Raw genomic sequence first — 11,346 nt, 5'->3', positions numbered from 1 at the left:
GAACACACTATTTTAGTGACTAAGATTGGAACGGTGAAAGAGGTTGTAAATAATATGAATTGCAAACGAGTGAAATGAATTGTTGAGTTTTTAATTTAATCTAAATTTAAGAAAAAACGTAAACTTATTATTAAAAAAAGTTAATAATCTTTGATTTTAATATAGTATTGCTATATTTTTATAAAATATTTTTTCAATACTATGTCATTCCTTTTCATTTAAGGGAGAATTGGACATCGGAACCCTATATATCACAAAACACCCGTTAGATGTTAGTTAACCGCGTAACCGCCGTCGCCACTATCATCTAATTAATGCTTCAAACTCTGGTGGCGAGTGTGAGTATGACAGAAATATGGAAACGGAGATTAACTTTCAAAAAAACCTCTTCACTAATTTATTTTCGATTCATTTTGACTTTCACGCCGTGACCATCGAGAACGTTGGCCCTTAAGGGGGTTGAAGAATGTCGAATGTTACGGACCGAAACCGCTGCAGCCAGTTGTGAATTCATACAACGGCTACGTTCATTTATATTTATAACTATTTTTCGAGCAACATGACCGTTAAACTTACATTAGCAATTCACTTTACTAAAGAAACGAAGTATCATTTCACAAAAGGATGTAATGGTTCGGATGGGGTGTTTGGTTTATCTTTTGTATGTGAATTAAGATTTCATATATGGGTTTCTTTTTTCTAGTTTATTATGACGCTGAGTGTTGTAAGTTTTCACTTTCCTTTTTAGAAGATTCAAAGTTTTTTGTCAAATAACGGGGGTTTCACTAAATAACTTTATATGCGTTAATTTTATTTTCATTTTTTGGAAATGAAAAATATTCAAAGTATCTGCTAGTTTTTTTTCCATCCATTTGTCCCATTTTGCCAAATTTTAGCCATATGTGAATTGTTAATGACTGAATCGTTGAGTTTAAACCAAACAAAACCAAATGATCTCGGTTTATTTTAGGATAAGGTATACTTAAAAAATTATTATTTCACAGTTAAATTTTATAATATTTGGTGTAACAAATTTAAAAATGAATATTATACAACTACGACCTGTCAACTCAAAATCAATTTTTTCATTGAAAGGTGAAGACGAAAACTTAGAGAAAAAAAATCAATCATCCTGTCAAATATTTATATTATATGTAGCATATAATACTAATACCTAAGTATCACCAAACAAAAATGATATTAGTAACCAAACATAAATAACACCGTCGCAACGTGCGGATAACCTTGCTAGTAATCCCACATTTCATATCTAAATTAAACATATTATTAAGATTATTTAATTAGAATATACTTAAAAATTGGGACATCCTTCTCCTAAGGAGCAGCAAACACTAAAAGTACCACGACAAAATAGTTCGCTTATTTCTTGGTTTCGCGGCACAAGTTTGAAGGAGTCTTCTCCCAATCTGTGTGAACCACAAAGTTTTTGGTGCATTATCAAGATCATAACCACAATAATTATCAGCTGCTAGCAACAAAATTAGTTTAAAAAGTATTAATAAATAAAACAACATTATCATTTGAAAAACAAGATGTCAGAAATACCAATTGCCTTGCACTCCGCTGCAGGAGGAGAAGCCATACAAGTCATAACATTTAAACAAAGCGTGTAAAGAATCATAAAATGAATGATACTTTTCTCCATTTTAAACTCTTGAGTAAAATATATTGTGAGGTAAAGGAACAAAACTATGACCTTGACGATAAATAAATACATGCATTTATAACGTTTTTCTTCACAAGTTTATAGAATAACACATAATAATTAATTTTTCTGTTTGAGCATTAAATAGAATGATATCTTATAGAGTTTTTTTCTAAAGTAGTGTTGGTGAAAAAAGTATTTACCAAAATGGTGTTAATTCTAAAATATTTATCAAAGTAATTACTTATTGACTTCTCACTCTTTATCTTATTGGATTACATTAATTAATTATATAATTATTGGCTTGATTATTCTTATAACAAAACTTATAACTTTCTAACCATTTCATTTATTTAATTAAAAAAGGTAATAAGAAAATAATTATTTATAATACAACTTTTTTTTATCAATATTAGCATTAATAACTTTTACTGGCCATCAAAGAATTTTTTTTTATTTATATAATAATAATATTATATGTTCATATTCTTCTAATCATGCATATGTAGTTCGAAATAAATAAAAAATATAAATGTCTTATAATTACTAAATAATTACACTTAATAGTTAGAATTAAATTTATATTCTTTTAAAATGATAAGATTTATACGAATGCCCATAAACAACTACATTTAAGCTTTAATAAAACATGGTTCTAATCTCTCTTTTCAGCTATATTTCACCACTGCAGGTTTACTTGAACATAAAACACATTTTCTTTTAATTTGTAAAGTGAAATATTAAATTGTTATTAATCCCAAACATGACATGTAAGAGCTCAACCTGAAACTAGCTTCCATGAAAAGTCAAATAAATTTGCAAATTTTGGGTTATATTTATATCGTATCATGAACACGCACTACTATACTACTAGCTAGTAATTAGGTTCATCAGATTTGATGTGTAAATTGTATTCTACATCATTGTAGTTAGAATATTTATCAAGAGATATAGTAATATGCAAAGTGTTTAATACATAATAGAATTTTATCTAAAATTTTGTTGTAAATAAATATTTGATAATGACTTTTAATATTTATACAAGGCTGCTATATTATTACAAAGTAAGAAATTAACTATACTAAGATTTTTTTTACTTATATAATATGATACATTATGAGTTAATGTATCTTGATTTAACGTGTGAAAAGAATCATACGACACAAAGATTATTGATTTTAAAAATAATACAGTTTTGTTCCAGGTTTAGTATCATGAATTTAATATAAATAATAATTTGATTTACTTTCTAATTATAAATAACAAATTGGCTATTAAGTTATAGTTATTAAGATGATTAAGTCAATAGTTATTTAATTAATTGAAGTTAACCAATAATATTAGGAGTGAGAAACCATCAAATAAGTAAAACACTATTTTGGTAAATATTTTAAAACCAATACCATTTTAGTAAATATTTTTCCCACCAACACTACTTTGGGGAAAAACTCATCTTTTATATATGTTAAAATATGAGCATTAAATAGAAATTAATTTCTCCTAACCATTGCATTATATATAGAACTTACCCCCCTCCTCTCTCTCTCTCTCTCTCTCTCTCTCTATATATATATATATATATATATATATATATATGTTTAAGTTTAGGAGAAAATGAAATTTCTGCGAGAAATGATAGAAATGAATATGAGCAACTAGTTTTATTTTAGGCTTTAAAGCTTAAAGATAAATGAAAAGGATATAAATGCAACAATAAATGTACACACTCTCTCCTTAATATAACTAATATAACCATAATAAATCTCTCTCTAATTAATATATTTACCTAATTTAACAATAATAATTAAAAAGATAAACACACTAATTTAGTTTTATAATTTATTTACATCCTTTTCATTTTATCTAACAAAAATACAATTTATTCATATAATACTAATTCTTTATATTAAAAAAATAATTTCTTTCAACTCAATTTATTAGCATATATCAACGCGTAATTTTTAACAATAAATGTTAAAACATAATATATTTTTTTTCCAATTGATATATCTAGAAAACTATTGTCATAAATAAAAAAAAAGTATATCATACAAATGTGTCTGTTAAATATAAACAATAAATATACAACCTACACAAAATTATATAACCTACATTTGTTTTGAGCAATAAAAACGTACAACATACAAAAAGACATACAACTTACATATTTAATTCGACATCAACAATTATATAAACTACACAAATATACACATATCCTACACATGTGTAGGTTATATGTTTTTCGTGTGTAGGTTACATGCTTTCTTATTCTTAGAACAAGTGTGGATTATATGTTTTTGTATAGGTTGTATATTTCACTTTTAATGCAAACATGTGTAAGATAGTTTTTTATATTATTCATCACAATGTAACTACGTGTTGATGAATATTGATAAGTTGGGTTGAAAGAAATTGGTTTTAAATAGAAAGAAATTTTAATGTATGAATAAATTGTATTTGTGTAGGATAAAATTTTTGTGTGTAGGTTATATGTTTTTCATATGTAGATTATATGTTTTCGTGTGCGTGTGTATTTTATTGATGATGAATTTTGTGTGTAGGTTATATGTGATCTTATTCTTAGAACAAGTGTAGGCTATTTGTTTTTGTGTAAGTTGTATTTTTTTATATTTAATGCAAACACATGTAAAATAGTTTTTTGTAATATTTATCACAATGTAACTACGTGTTGATGAATATTAATATGTTGAGTTGGAAGAAATTTGGATATAAAGAAATTTGAACGTATGAATAATTTATACTTGTGTAGGATAAAAATTTTAGTGACAAAATATAAGTTATAAAAATAAATGAATTCTTAATTTTTTTAATTATAGTAATTTGATTAGTTATATTAATTGAATAGATATATTAATTGAAGAGAGATATGCATTTATACTTTCTTAATTTATCTTTAAACTTTTAAAACTAAAATAAAACTAGTGGTTCATATTTATTTCTCACATTTATTGCAGTAATATCATTTTTCTCTTGAACCATCCCCTATATATATATATATATATATATATATATATAAGGTTAACGTAAAAAACAATAGTTTTCTGAGAAACATAAAAATAGATCTAAGCTCTTGCATCTATGATCTAGTAGTTTCTAAAAACCGTATAGTTTTATATTTAAATGGTATAGTGTCATATTTTAGTGGTGTGCTTTATTTAAAGATATCTCTCATATATATATATATATATATATATATATATATATATATACATATATATATATATATATATATATATATATATACATATACATATACTAGTTTTTATCCCCCGTATTACGGGGGTTGTTTTATATTGTTTGTTTTAATATTTATTTATATTTTGAATTTATATTTTTTTATTGTATCAAAGTTAATAATATACTTATGGTTTGATGATAAATTGTTTCACATGAGATGTTATAACCCGCTTTAAAAGCTATATGCTTTTGATGAGACCCAAGACCCGTTTATATTTTTTGATGAGACACAAGCTATATGGTTTTTTTAATTATAAATAATATTTATGAAAGTTAATAATATACCTATGGTTTGATTAGACCCAAGACCCGTTTATTTTTTACTATAAAATTGGTTTTTTTAATTTAAATAATATATATCTTTTTTAAAATAAATAAGATATTAATTTTTAGTATATCATATTTTATAGGATTTTTACATCAATAATTTGGTGAGAATAATTTTTTATTTAATGAGATGTTATAACCCGTTTAAGAAATATCTGGGTTTGGTAAGATCCATACCCATGAATTCGGGTCAAATGCATGAGAAGTCTCCATTTAATAATCAAGCAAATCTGGTGACTCTAAAAAGGGGGGAGCGACCACATCGTGACACCTAGGATTTTGGATCTTCATTTATATATATATATATAAGAGAGAGAGATGAACTGAGAACTCGTTTAGTTAGAAGAACTTTAAGAACCATTTTTCACCACTCATTTATTAAACATTTGTGGTTCTAATTAAATTAGATTAAAATAATAAAACAACGTATAATAATTGAATGCTACTTAAAAATTAATATAAAGTACAAAAGGACCGACGATCCAGTAATTTAATTACCCATCACCTAATTTTAAGATTTGTACATATATCTCCTTATTGAGATGCTTTATTTCATATTCATCCAATCATCTAAACTAAATTACATATTTCCCTAAGCTCATAAAAAAATTACCTAATTACCCTCTTAACTACTATCAAATTAAACAACCCTCATTTGTTTCATTTCAAAAAGTTTTCCTCCCATCCATCGTTCCACCTGCGTGACCAAGATTTACAAGAGAATCAAGAGGATGATTCTGGATTATTAAAATAATTAGAGAAATTAGGGAAATATGTGATGGATTGTTTTAAGGGTAAAATAGTAATATAATAAAAGTTTTTTAATAAAATGGGTAAAAAAATAATATATATGGTTTAATAAGAAAAAATATGTAATTGATGTTTGAATGTCACACCCTGCCAAAAGGGGGCTGGGAGTTTCAAGGACAAATTGGTACCAAGTGTCGAAGCACGAGATGAATCTGACCTGATCCATGACGATGTTTCCACGGATTTCGAGATGAACGAACCACGTCTTGATCTTCTTCTCCGGCTGGTTGGGATCTGCAATGACTTTTTGGGGGTGTGGAGGTGACCGCTAAGAAATCTCCAGGATCTCTTGTTCACAGACACAAAAATATGGTGGTGGCTCTTATTGAGAATAACCAACCCCTAATAAGGAGGTGGAGACCTCCTTATATAGGGAGCCTCATGGCCACCATCATGGTACCCTAATGGGCCTAGCCCAGTTAGGGTTACCTCCACAAAACCCCCTCAGCCCAATAACATTGTATTAGTCCATATAATAAAATAAGCCAAACATAATAAATTTAGGGTCGTAAAACCGGGTTTAGTACCATACCCCTACAAGCCCCCCCAAGTCCAGCGTTGCTCCTGGGCGCGCAAGCGTTTAGGTGGAGCGCTGGACTTTATGAGGTGTGTTAGGGCGTGAGGCGGTTTTTTCCCTTTTCTTCTGCCTTATCTTTATTGTCTTTGAGTTTTGGGAGGTTTTCTTCATGATGGTGACGTGTTGTGGTTTTTATGATAATGATGGTGCACTAGCATGAATAAGATATAGCACGCCGAATAATAAAAGCCTGCGCGCGAGGCGACTTACGAGCTATGAGAATAATAAAGCTTGCGCGCGAGGCGACTTATGAGCTATGAGAATAATAAAAGCTTGCGCGCGAGGCGACTTACGAGCTATAAGAATAATAAAGCTTGCGCGCGTGAGGCGACTTACGAGCTGTAAAAATAATGAAGCCTGCGCGCGAGGCGACTTATGGATCTATGAGAATAATGAAGTCTGCGCGCGTGGCGTCTTACGAGCTATAAGAATAATAAAAGCTTGCGCGCGAGGCGTCTTACGAGCTATATGAATAATAAAGCTTGCGCGCGTGAGGCGACTTACGAGCTGTAAAAATAATGAAGCCTGCGCGCGATGCGACTTACGGATCTATGAGAATAATGAAGCCTGCGCGCGTGGCGTCTTACGAGCTATAAGAATAATAAAAGCTTGCGCGCGAGGCGTCTTACGAGCTATAAGAATAATAAAAGCTTGCGCGCGAGGCGTCTTACGAGCTATATGAATAATAAAGCTTGCGCGCGTGAGGCGACTTACGAGCTGTAAAAATAATGAAGCCTGCGCGCGAGGCGACTTACGGATCTATGAGAATAATGAAGCCTGCGCGCGTGGCGTCTTACGAGCTATAAGAATAATAAAAGCTTGCGCGCGTGGCGTCTTACGAGCTATAAGAATAATAAAAGCTTGCGCGCGAGGCGACTTACGAGCTATAAAATGATGATAATGACTGGCCCACAAGGGCCTCCTCCACGCAGGATGAATATCCCGGCCTGTTTTCAAAATAATAATGGAGGCACAAATGGCCAGATAATAATAATGATGTCATAGGTGTTTGTGCGGCTCGTAGCCGAACCTGCAAAAACATGTCAACTAAAAGTGGATGTATTGCATGGTTCCCATCCTCGGGCAAATTATGAGGTGTGCCCAACCTTTAAGCTTGGCGCGTGGCCTATGGGTTTATGAGGATTCCCAATCTTTAAGTTTGGCGCGTAGCCATATGGGATATTATGAGGATTCCCAACCTTTAAGTATGGCGCGTAGCCATATGGGATATTATGAGGATTCCCAACCTTTAAGTATGGCGCGTAGCCATATGGGATATTATGAGGATTCCCAACCTTTAAGTATGGCGCGTAGCCATATGGGATATTATGAGGATTCCCAACCTTTAAGTATGGCGCGTAGCCATATGAGTACAATCATGGTTGTTCTTATCCTGATTTGGATTAGACTGTTCATTTGTTATGTCGCTTACGCGCGGCCTGCGCAATGTCTCCTTTATTCTCACGCGCAGATGTGGTGCGTGAGCGTGCATGATGCGTGAGCATCTAATATGCATGAGCGTACGTGAAGCCCAATAACATATGTGATGCGTGAGCATATGAGATGCGTGAGCATGTGATAAGCGTGAGCATACGTGATGCGTGAGCATACGTGATGCGTGAGCATATGTGGTATGCGTGAGCATACGTGATACGCGTGAGCATACGTGATACGCGTGAGCATACGTGATACGCGTGAGCATACGTGATACGCGTGAGCATGCGTGATGCGTGAGCATGTGATATGCGCCACGAGCATAGGTTTTGGCTGTCTTCATGAGCATGTGATATGCGTGAGCTGTGGCGTAGAGTAATCGCCGGGAGCGCGCATGCGACCCGCTGTGGCGTAGAGTAATCGCCGGGAGCGCGCATGCGACCCGCTGTGGCGTAGAGTGATCACCGGGAGCGCGCATGCGACCCGCTGTGACGTAGAGTGATCGCCGGGAGCGCGCATGCAATTCGCTGTGGCGTAGAGTGATCGCCGGGGGCGCGCATGCGACCCGCTGTGGCGTAGAGTGATCGCCGGGAGCGGGCATGCGACCCGCTGTGGGGTAGAGTGATCGCCGGGGGCGCGCATGCGACCCGCTGTGGCGTAGAGTGATCGCCGGGGGCGCGCATGCGACCCGCTGTGGCGTAGAGTGATCGCCGGGGGCGCGCATGCGACCCGCTGTGGCGTAGAGTGATCGCCGGGGGCGCGCATGCGACCCGCTGTGGCGTAGAGTGATCGCCGGGGGCGCGCATGCGACCCGCTGTGGCGTAGAGTGATCGCCGGGGGCGCGCATGCGACCCGCTGTGGCGTAGAGTGATCGCCGGGGGCGCGCATGCGACCCGCTGTGGCGTAGAGTGATCGCCGGGAGCGCCCATGCGGCGCGCTGTGGCGTAGAGTGATCGCCGGGAGCGCGCATGCGGAATCCGAAGTTGATCCACAGGGAGCGATTTTGATCCGCGGTGGCGCGCACGATATAGAGATTTTGAATATCCACATCAGGTAGGTTTTATGTAAAACCAACAGATCTAATAGGATTTATAGATCTATGAATATGAAGTGTGACTGTTGCTCAAACGAACCCAGATCTGAAAAAATCATAACTAGATTTGGTATATTTCACTTAGAAAAAACACAGATCTAAGGGTTTTCCCCAAAAGTTCGGTGGTATTTCTTCCCGTGTATTTCCAGATCTGAAAGTATTTTTTAGATCTACAGATTTTTGGATTTCCATAGAACATATCTGAAAGAAGAAACCGTAGACCCGAGATATTGATGAACAGATCGGAGGGCCGAGACGAGAAGCAAAGCGTGGTTCATTGCCGTCCCACGGATGGCGCCAATGTCGAAGCACAAGATGAATCTGACCTGATCCATGACGATGTTTCCACGGATTTCGAGATGAACGAACCACGTCTTGATCTTCTTCTCCGGCTGGTTGGGATCTGCAATGACTTTTTGGGGGTGTGGAGGTGACCGCTAAGAAATCTCCAAGATCTCTTGTTCACAGACACAAAAATATGGTGGTGGCTCTTATTGAGAATAACCAACCCCTAATAAGGAGGTGGAGACCTCCTTATATAGGGAGCCTCATGGCCACCATCATGGTACCCTAATGGGCCTAGCCCAGTTAGGGTTACCTCCACAAAACCCCCTCAGCCCAATAACATTGTATTAGTCCATATAATAAAATAAGCCAAACATAATAAATTTAGGGTCGTAAAACCGGGTTTAGTACCATACCCCTACACCAAGTGTAACCAACAGAATATTATTGATAAAAATAAGTTACAACGCTTGCACTAAGTGTTTATAACAAGGTGTGACTACACAACTATCTCATCTCTGACACTGCTACCATCCAGAGGTTGGTTCTACTAATCTTCTTGGCATCTAATATTCATAGTTCATGTTCGGCATAGGCCTCTATCCTTAAGCATTCTCATTGTAAAGCTAATCCAAATTGCTAATCCCCTTAGTACCTAAATACATGCTAAAAAGTGTCAACTAAAAAGTTGGTGAGTTCGTGAGTTTAGCTCACATACACATAAAAGATTTAATTCATAAAAGCGCGCAAGTTTGCGTATATGTAAGTATAAAGCATGGTGCACATCAATCAAGTCCACAATCAAACCTGCAACTAGCATAAGTATCCCCAACTCATACTAGAAGTTAAACCGTCCCGGATTATCACCTTGCTAAAAGCAATAATCAAACACGTAGGTTATATGCCGCAACGATCCGCAGATCTCAGTGTGGTTTACCCAACATAGGGTCACGATGCGTGGGGGTCTCCCAAATAGTACTACCCATACAAGCCTCCGGCCCATTCCCTCGGGCTAATGGTTGTGTAAAAGTTGGGACAAAATTTAGCAATAAAACACCTCTTGATAAATATCACACCATAAGTAAAACCAACATGTATCCAGCCCAAAAAGTTTAAGTAAAAAGGGCAGCACGAAACTCACCTCAGTCCGTATGCAATATGTATATGAAAGATAATCAATGCGCTTGCATTATACTAGAAATCACCAAGTACGCCTAGTATATATATTAAACAACAATAAGTTATCGAAGAACAATGTAAAATTCACTATTGGTATTGTTTACTAGTTAATTCTAAGTGTTTTTCCAACGCATTTGGTTCTCGATGAGTAAAGTTTCCTTTTACAGGAAGTTTGTACTTAAATAATTTAATAAGATTGATGTTTTGTGTTTAGGTATATAATTCAACTTCCGGAAGTTTTAGTTACCTCGGTTCATTTGTCGGATTTCGATAAAGTTTCCATTTTTGGAAAGTTCGGGTTTTCAGGAGTTTTAATGATTATTGGTTGGAACAACATGTCATGAGATTACGAAGGATAACAATGCCGCCCATCACCGGTGTTGTCCGTTTTAACAATATGTCTTTAAAGAAAAGTGTATATGAACGAATACTTTGTTAATTGATATATCCCATTTTTCATAAAAATATATGTTATAAAAATGAGTTATTTGCAGGTCTGAAAGTTTGGGGTTGTACGGTTTTAGTCCATGTACCTTCGTTTAATGTTTATTTTGGCAAAAACGAGTTAAAGACTTGGATAGTTTTTATAAAATAAGTAAAACTCAAATTGTGATTTTATTGACTCATACTTGCTGCTAAAAATCAAAAACTTCATAATCATAATTTTATACGTTTCAAAACGTTTGTTCCGTTTAAGTCGGTTTTACTGTAACTCGC

This window comes from Bidens hawaiensis, unplaced genomic scaffold (assembly GCF_021521415.1).
Source record: "Bidens hawaiensis isolate Kalapana, Puna unplaced genomic scaffold, B.hawaiensis_p1.1 tig00419365_1, whole genome shotgun sequence".
In the NCBI taxonomy this organism is placed as follows: Eukaryota; Viridiplantae; Streptophyta; class Magnoliopsida; order Asterales; family Asteraceae; genus Bidens; species Bidens hawaiensis.
Note: the sequence above shows the minus strand (reverse complement) of the source record.